Consider the following 9,128-nt stretch of genomic DNA (forward strand, 5'->3'; position numbering starts at 1 on the left):
ACTTTCAGAAGCTGAGCTGGCACAGGGCAATGCAGTTCAAACCAGATTGATGTGAAATAAGCCTGAAAAAAGATATGTCACCAAAGGGAAAATGAAAAAGCATACTGCCAGGAGAGCTGGGGTGTTTGCTGTGGGGAAAAACATCTACAAACCTCTCAGCTTATGGTAATTAATAGCAGCAGTACAGTGAATGAAAATCTGGATTGTATGCAATATTAAAAGGCACAATATAAAATTCATCATTACTCTCTGCAAATTACATGCAAAAAGAAATTAATTTCAGGAAGTCAGCCTCTAAGAGCAGGCTAGCAGCAGGATTGTGAATTTGGAGGAAATCATGTAGTTTCTTCTGGAGATGATATTTTTTTTTCAGGCTTCTGTAAGCAGGGGTGGAATTTGGGAAGACTAAACACTGCTGCATTAGTGAGGACCTGAAGTGCAGTCTAGCTAAATGTCTACTCTTGCTACATAGCTACAGATCTGTAATTAGTATTGTGACAGAGAGAAATGCTTCACTTTCCCTCAGCTAGCAGAGATCATGGCCTCAGGAGCGCTGTATACGATCACTTGTGTGCCAACCACAGAAAGACAGATGATACTACTGCTTAGAAAAATAAAACAAATTGGAATGACTAGAAAGATGATCTTTCACCACACTTAATCTTATTGCAATTTAATCATTTGCTGGAGGTAACCTTTAAAATATGAAAGCTCTGTGGTGATAGCTATCTTTCATAGTCTGACCATGGATAATTTTAAGAAGCCTAGATGGAATGGCCATGTGCCTTCTAATCAAGATTGTATACAAAAAATAAAAGTCCCAAAGTTGAATCCTGTCAGTTTGAATTTTGTACAAGTTTCATTTTTAGGTATTTTTTAGAGTAGTCTCTTTTTTTTTTCACGTATCCCGCTGAGCTGAGCAGGGACTACTTACAGCTAATTACTGCTTTATTATGATAGCTACCCACATAAAAGGAAAATAGATCTGTCTCTGTTGCTGAACTATGAAACAGGCAAATTGAATAACATGATAAAACAGAAAGCTTTCCCTTAAAATGTACACTTAATAATAACAGGAATAATGGCCCAGGATTCGGCCTTTTAAGCTTGGTGTTGATAATAGTCAGGGCAGCAAAGCCTGGAAAAGCTAAGAATGGCCTTGTTGTGATGCCAGCTAGCTCCCTCAGAGCTTGTAGGTGTGTATCACCAGGGCCTACGTACAGTTTAAAATGTTCCTCCTGATCCTTCACTGAGGTGGAGTTTGCCTCACTGTACAAATTGGCATGTTTTCCTGCCTATCAGCTGATGATTGTTTGCCTTTTTCTAGCATGGAAGCTTTAAATGTAATTTTAATGGCTTTTATTAATGGTAAGTCATGAATCAACTTGAAAACTCACAGGATGATTGCTGACCACCCATCCCACCCTACCTAACAGCCACAGATGGGACAGAATCATGTTGAAGGTTGCAGAGCACTTGAGATTTGTGTTGAGTCTTTTTGTTTTCTCAGAGCATTTGAGGTGGCCAGAGGTGAAACCTGCCTTTTAGCTTTGGGACCAGTTATGGAATGGGAAGTCAGCTGGTACAAAAAGCTCCAAAAGCTTGCTCTTATTTCCTTGTAAAGTAATTTCCTTTTGTCTTCAGGTATGTTTTCATGAAATACATTTTCTGACACAGGAAAAAAATGTCACGATAAAAGATGTAAGAAGCATTACTGGTTTGTCTGGAGTAACTACTCTTGATTAGATAACAGTCTGGGATCAAACTCACTAGTTAGCTTTCATAATGTAGGAAAATGAAAATGGATTTATCGTTTTCCACAGTTAATACTATAGTGAAAACATTCTCCCCTTCTAGATATTTCTATCAAGATCACAGTCTCTTCAGTTTGATTAGCATAGATTGCTTTGTCTGTGATTATAAATCTGTATATATCACATTTTAGGAACAAATCTTTAATTGATTTGTTTGCCTTTTGAGAAGATGAGCTCCCATTAGATTTCTAAAGCTAGCATTGGCAACAGAAAAACTGGATGAAGGCAGTTTGATGAACTAAGTGAAATGAATAGCAGTTACTTCTTGGGCAGTAGATGCCTCTCCAACTTTTCTAACAATGGAGATCAATGCTAACTTGGCAGCAGAGCATTTTTCTACCTGAAAATGAGAAGAAATGTGCTAGTATCAATTGCTTATAGTCAGTACCTCTGTGTAGAAGGCACAATAATTTTAGTATGACAGCTAATATACATGAATACCAACTGGTACCATATAAGGGTATTGCAATACTAGGCCTTTGGAAAAATAGGTTAAAAGAAGTCTAGCTAAACACTAATAAGAGGGATTTAGAGAGAGGCTTGTATTCATAAGGAGCAAAAGAAAGGTAAAATAGGAACTGTAGTTACATAGATTGTTCTGAAAGTAATACCTCCTATTTATTTCCAGGGAAACTACAATGATTACAAAGAGCACAATAACAGTATTTGATAGACAGAATTCGCAGCTACAAAACCCTGTTTTTCAGCACAGTCACTGCTGTTACCCATGCACTTTCTCCAGTGATGAACAAGAGTCTGCATGCTATGGGGGGTGCACTGTTGGGGGTGGTAAGCTGTCACAACTGCTGAAATGCACTACCCGCTGCCCTACTATGCTCCTGTCGTCTGTTTGGCCTCCATAAACGTTCAGCAAGTGTCAGTGAATGTCAATGGGAGACATTTTTTTCCACATGGAGGAACTGAATTCTGCACTTTTGTTTCATCAATGCTTCCGTGTCAGATGCTGCTTTGTCAGACTGCCCCTCTGCTGCCATGGCAACAAAATGGAGTGGAATACTGGTGGGAAGGTTCCACCTCTACTGCCCTAACACTAATATCTGCCTCTGACTTCATGGGCCAACATCATAAAAAAAGGAGGCATTACTTTTGGAGCAGCCTTCGTAAGATTGTTTTTTTCACATGGGTCTTGTTTTTTTTTGAGATGTGATAAAGCAGATCAGATGTTAAATGACTGGACATCCATAAGTTAATTGTTATTTTGTTGTTTTGCTTCTTTGTTATCATCAGGATGTTGGTGCTCTCTTATTTTTATGAGCAGTGACTGTTTATTTTCATACTGATGGAGTATTTTCTGGAGCTCACAATGCCATCAAAAATTCTCTGGGCTAAAAAAAGGAAGGCATAGAAGTTATCCTGGAATTAAAATAGCAGTTAATTCTCATAAGGTTTTGATGTTTTTTGGTTTTGATGTAAAAGACATAAAGGTTGGAGGACATGTAGAATGGAAGGACCTCCAGAAACAGAAGGAGATAAGTAAGTGGGAACCAGAAAATTAGTTCAGTGCTTATTACTTAAATAGTAAGTATAAACTCATGTGATCATAAAATAGCCTAGGTTGGAAGGGACCTTAAATATCATCTAACCCACCTGTGGACAAGTTTGCCACCCACTAGATTAGACTGCTCAGGGCCCCAGTTAACCTGACCTTGAATGCCTCCAGAGATGTGTCATTTGTAGCTTCACTGGGCAACCTATTCTAGTGCTTTACCACCCTCTGAGTTAATTTCTTCCTAAAAGCTGACGGAAATTTCCTCTCTTTTAGTTAAAAGCATTCCCCTTTGTCCTATCATTATTGGACTGTAAAAAGTTGGTCCCCTGCATGCTTATAAGCTTCTTTCAACTATTGGAAGACTGAAATGAGGTCTCCTCAAAGTGTCTCTTCTGCTCAGCTCCCTCAAACTTTTTTCATAGCATGTGTGCTCCAGCCCTTTGATCATCTTCGTGGCTCTCTTCTGGACTTGCAACAGTTCTGCATCCTTCTTGCGCTGAGGGCCCCAGGCCTGGACAATCACCTCCCTCACTCTGCTGGCCACCCCTCTTTTGACATAGCCCAGGATGCAGATGACCTTCTGGGTTCTGACTCAGGTCCAGCTCTCCCTCCATCAGGACCCCCCAAGTCCTTCCCTGAAGGGCTGCTCTGAAGGAATTATCTGTCTGTAGGCATATTTGTAATCATACTCACCCAAGTACAGCATCTTGCACTTGACCTTGTTGAGCCTTGTTAGGTTCAGGTGTGCCTGCATCTTGAGCCTCTTCAGGTCCTTCTGGATGGCAGCTCTTCCTTCTATTGCAGCAACTGCACCGCTCATATTGGTGCCCTCTGCAAATGTGCTGAGGGTGCATTCAATCCCATCATTGATAAACGTGTCAAAAGATGTTGGTCCCAAAACAAACCCACTTGCAACCAGACTCCACCTGGACATAGTGGAGGTGGATAACAACTCTGACTATAACCATCCTACCAATTCTTTATTCACTGAATAGTCCTGACTTAGTCCTTATTTCAACTACACAGAGATAAGAAAAGATACATTGAAAGATATGAAGCACATGTTCATCAGAACAAGATGATGTCTGGGAGCTGCAAATTTGCCAGTTGCAGAAGAATTTCAATGCTTTTTGGTGTACGTTAGTACATAATGAGGAACTAGAGTCACATTCCTTGTTCCTAACAGTCCCAGCTTAACATTATTGTCTCCATTGTACAGAGGTAAAACTTGTGAGTGACTGAGAGACTGAAAGGATTGGTTTGAGTTGGGAATATAATTCTGGAAGTATTGTTTTCTAGCCTGTGTGTGGTTTGTTATGGCCCACCATCTGCCCTATCAGCTTTTCTGAATAGAAGCTCATTGCCTGGAACTTGAAAGTGGTTTATAAGGATATACAATGCATTTCTTAATTTTGATTGAGTCTGATCTACATCTTATAAGTAAATGTTTTTTATACTTTCTGAGCATATTCCTAATCTAACTGTTAAGTGGAGGATGTTACCAATTTATACTGTTTGTGTCAGAAGGAAGGAACAAGAGGGAATTGTCTATGCTTGTTCAGGAAATATCTCCTTCTGTTTGGAAAAGGAGGAGAATGAGAACCTCTGTTGTAGTTACAAGTAAGTTTTTGTCAGTGCTTTTTCCGAGCTAGAGTAAGCAAATTACTCATAGTGCATGTCCTTCCTGGCAGAGCACGTGGGAGTGGAATTTGTAGATATATCATTTGTATCTTATTTCTTTCAATAATAGAGAGAGGAAATGACCTTTACTTGGGGGATTCAGATGAATTCAGAAGTTGTTAAAAAGCCAGAATTGGCAGGAGAAGCAGATTCCTGAGACTATAAGCAAATTATGCAGGGAGTATACCACTGCAGCTAAGTCAAGGAGAAGCAGTTCTTCTACTCACAGCTGCTTTACAAGCATCCACGATTCAACAATATAAGGTAAAAGGAGAACGTGGGACATCTTTGTTCTGTGTTAGGCAGCTTGGATGTGTATGGAAGACAGTGTTCAGAATAACAATTGTTCAAGCCCTTGAAAATAAGCAGAACACGCTCCCTCAGAGGCAATTTTAATATCCGACAAACTAGGTGAGGTTGCTGCTGAATGCATTTTGGATCCTCTCCAATGTCATCTTTATTGCAAGAGAGAATAATTTGGCTTCTATTCAATTAATTAGTGTTTGCTCCTCAGCCTGGTAGTGAGGGTGCTGGTGGTGGTGGTTGCATTTTGAATGTGAATGTCAGTCAGTTGGGAAATGGGCTGTCACAAAAGATCCCATTCCCATGGGTGGTGCTTGAAATAATTCTGTGTTGTAAAGACCTTAGCTCAGAGGTTACTGGCTGACAGTCGAGTTCATTTGCCAACACACCCATCTGTACTAGTGTGTTATGGAACCCAGTCCTACATGGGGCTGAATCAGTCTGTGCCTGGGGGTGCTGTGGAGGAGATTTTGGAAGAGGATTTCTGGAGGAGTTTACTGTCTTTTGCAATTAAGTATAGCAGGTTTCCCGAGGAAACTTTAGAAGTCCTCCGTTTAAAAATGGTGTGCTTGTTTTTCTGGCCACGCTAAGTTTAACAAATTCCAGAGACATTTGTCATCGCTATTTGCCCTTGAAAAGATGGGCAGACCAGGGTGTTGTCTGTGACACCCGGAGACAAAGGAGTGTGTCAGAACAGCTTCAGATTACCTAAAAGCTGTTCCTTATGCCGTGTGATGCCTGAAGAGCCCCTCCTACTGACAATTCCCTCTGATTTCAGTTATGAAGGGCATTGAGCATTTTCAGTCACCAACGACTCTCGGTCCTGTGAGAGGAAGTGAGAGACCTGTTTGAAACTGTTTCTTTGTTAAATAGCTATTTCTGTCCTGAATGTTACCGTTTGTCATTTGCTATGAATGATAATGGCGGGCTGGTGCAGAGCCATCAGAGACTACAGAAGAACCCATTCTGAAACTGGCCAAAAATGGTGAGCACGTGTCTAATGAGAACACCCACTGATGCTCTATCAGAGTTAGGTTTTACCAAGAGCAGCTTTGCTTGGAGACAGCATTCCTCCATCTCAGAAGGGAGACCCTGCGCTATTGTCGCGTGGCGTTGCCTCTCGAGCAGAAAATCGTGAGCGAAATGAGGGTGAACACACGGTGGCAGCCGAATCTCGGTTATCCGAGCTCTGTGTGCTCGCAGTCAGCTCAATGGTTGCCCTTAGTCATCGCTTTCCTTCTCAAAACCACCAGTGTATTCTCTCTTACTGAGGAAAAGGAAAATATAATCTAAATACAGTTCTTCCAACCCCTACTTTTTCCCTTCTAAAGCTTACCTGGCTTTCTCTGTGAGTATAAAACCAAGTTTGGACTGACTTGCTTAAGTGCAATCTTTGACAGGGCTGGTAGTAAAACCAGGATGTTACAATGTCTGATGGGAGAAGGAATGAAATAACAGCAAAGAGGGGACACTCTATTGTTCCTGAGCAGCATACACTCAAAGCATTTGCTTGAAGGAAGGAAACACATTATTCAAGAAAATGAAGTAATTGGAATAAGTTTTAGTACCTGGGTATCTTTGTTGGTCTGTCTGGCCTACCTTACCTGCCCTAAGTGAATGGTAATGTTTGGAGACACATTTTGGGGATAGCTCAGTACTTGCTGTGATTCAGCTTTCTTGTTTCAGACCTTCATAAGTGCTTCAGGGCCACTTATTTCCCCACCATAAATTACAAGTGAATCAAGGCAGCTGAAGTCTTCCCTCACTGAGCTATGTATTAAATGTGATTCAACCATGACTTCTGCCTGTTTCCATCATCCTCTGGCTCCATCTTCATGACTCTCTGCTCTGCATGGAGTGGTGCTCAAAGCAAGAAGAAAGTGGTTGGTGAGGTGTTTTTTTGTTGTTGTTGTGCTTCAAAAGTAAATCCTAAACTATATGTATATTGAAATGATATTTACTGCTGTGCTATGTTGCAGCCAGGCCTGGCTATCTCAACCAACTTCTGGAACCAGAATCTGGGCTGTATGACTCCGAGATGCCACCACCTGAAGTGCTGCTGACCTGGGGGGAGGTTCTTCTCCCAGAAAGGCCACAGATGATGACTTTGCCATCTCATAGATTGTCTGTATATGGAAGTGTACTAAGACTAAGTGAGCACCTGCAGGTTAAGTTGCAGTTGAAGATGGTGCCTTGCAAACAGCCAGTGCTCTGCAACACCTGCATGTAAGCTGATCAGCCTAGGAAGACTTTGAATATGTTTCTGTCTTCTGTGGTGAAATTCCACCTTTGCTAAATTGCAGAACTGCTACTCCCTTCAGTGGAAATAAGGCTAATTGTCTGCTGAAGAGCTCCTGTCCTTTGTCAGAAACCTGCCTGTTGCTGTTATTGATGTGTGCAAATGTCACTGTTTGCATAGTGGTTTGCATTTCCCAGAGAAAAAAAAAATCAATCACCTGAGAAAGTAAACTTTTTTTTTTTTTTTTCCTCTGTATTTCTGGAAGACATAACCCAAATCACTCCACTTTGTGCTGATACAGGTAACAGTAAAATCAGGACACAACAACAGCTTTTTATTGACTGTAAGCTCTATCTAATCCTTTGAATGTGGATGTATGGCTATGTGTCAGGGCTCTGAGGGTGCTGGTAGGCTGTGATTGCCATGAGTGGCACCAGCTAGGACTACCAGGCCCTCGTGTCCATGTCCCACAAAACCATTTAAGCTTAGTCCCAGCACCTGGACATAGAATCATAGAATGGTCTGGGTTGAAAAAGACCTCAAAGATCATGTAGTTTCAACCCCCCTGTCACAGGTGGGGTTGCCCACCACTAGACCAGGCTGCTCAGAGCCACATCCAGGTTGGGTATGTGACATGTGGTGTGTGACTTGAGTATATACATGTCTGCCATTCTATCCCTGAATCTCCCTGCAGTGCTGTTTGAGTATCCTGCATTGGTGCGAGATCTAGCCTTTGGCTGATGATTGCTGGATGTTGATGGGATATTTTACTGATTACTGATCCAAAGAACTGTCAGTTATGATCTGAGACACAAAATCCTTGCTATAGAAGAGTCTAGCTTTGCTATATGTGCAAATAAGATCAATTACAAAAATGAAATAGAATTTCATATTGTTTGCAGTTTCAAAGAATCTTAGTAAATATGGAAAGAGCTGCCCTTAGTCCTAATCAGCGTTCAGTTATTGTCTCTAAATCTTTGGGTAGACAGCATCTAAGGAAGATGTTAGCAGCTGTAGCAGTTTCTACATTTCCTTAATAATAAAACAAGTTAATTTTGGGATACTGCTGAAGGATACAGAACAAGGTGAGGATTATTGCAGTAGATGCTGAACACGTACTGTATTTTCTTCCAAGATCTAAGCAAGTGCCACTGTTCAGGTAGCTCTTCAAAAGCTGTGATAGAGATGACCTTAACAGTCCTATTGACTTTTTTTTTTGAAGTATCCAACTCTCAAAAACAAAATACCAGCAAGCACTTTACATTTTCTGTCTCATCCTGAAGAGTAGCACTAAAACGTAAAATTGAGTATTTCTCACTAATAGCACTTCAGGACATTCAAACACTTGGTTTTGCTTGTGTCTAGATTCTAAATTAATGGGAACTTAAAATACATACGTTGTATAATGTCTCTGGGATTACAGTTACTTGTCTGTATGTTTTCCCGTTATTATGAAATACGCAGGGTTAGGGTTTGCAAGTCAACAACAAAATAATTAAACTGTTCAATATTTGTTTTAACAGAAACACATTCTGAAACAGATGGAGGTTTTCAAGATTGTTTGTGATGGATTCTCTTCGCT

The sequence above is a fragment of the Excalfactoria chinensis genome, chromosome 2 (assembly GCF_039878825.1).
Source record: "Excalfactoria chinensis isolate bCotChi1 chromosome 2, bCotChi1.hap2, whole genome shotgun sequence".
NCBI classification, from domain to species: Eukaryota; Metazoa; Chordata; class Aves; order Galliformes; family Phasianidae; genus Excalfactoria; species Excalfactoria chinensis.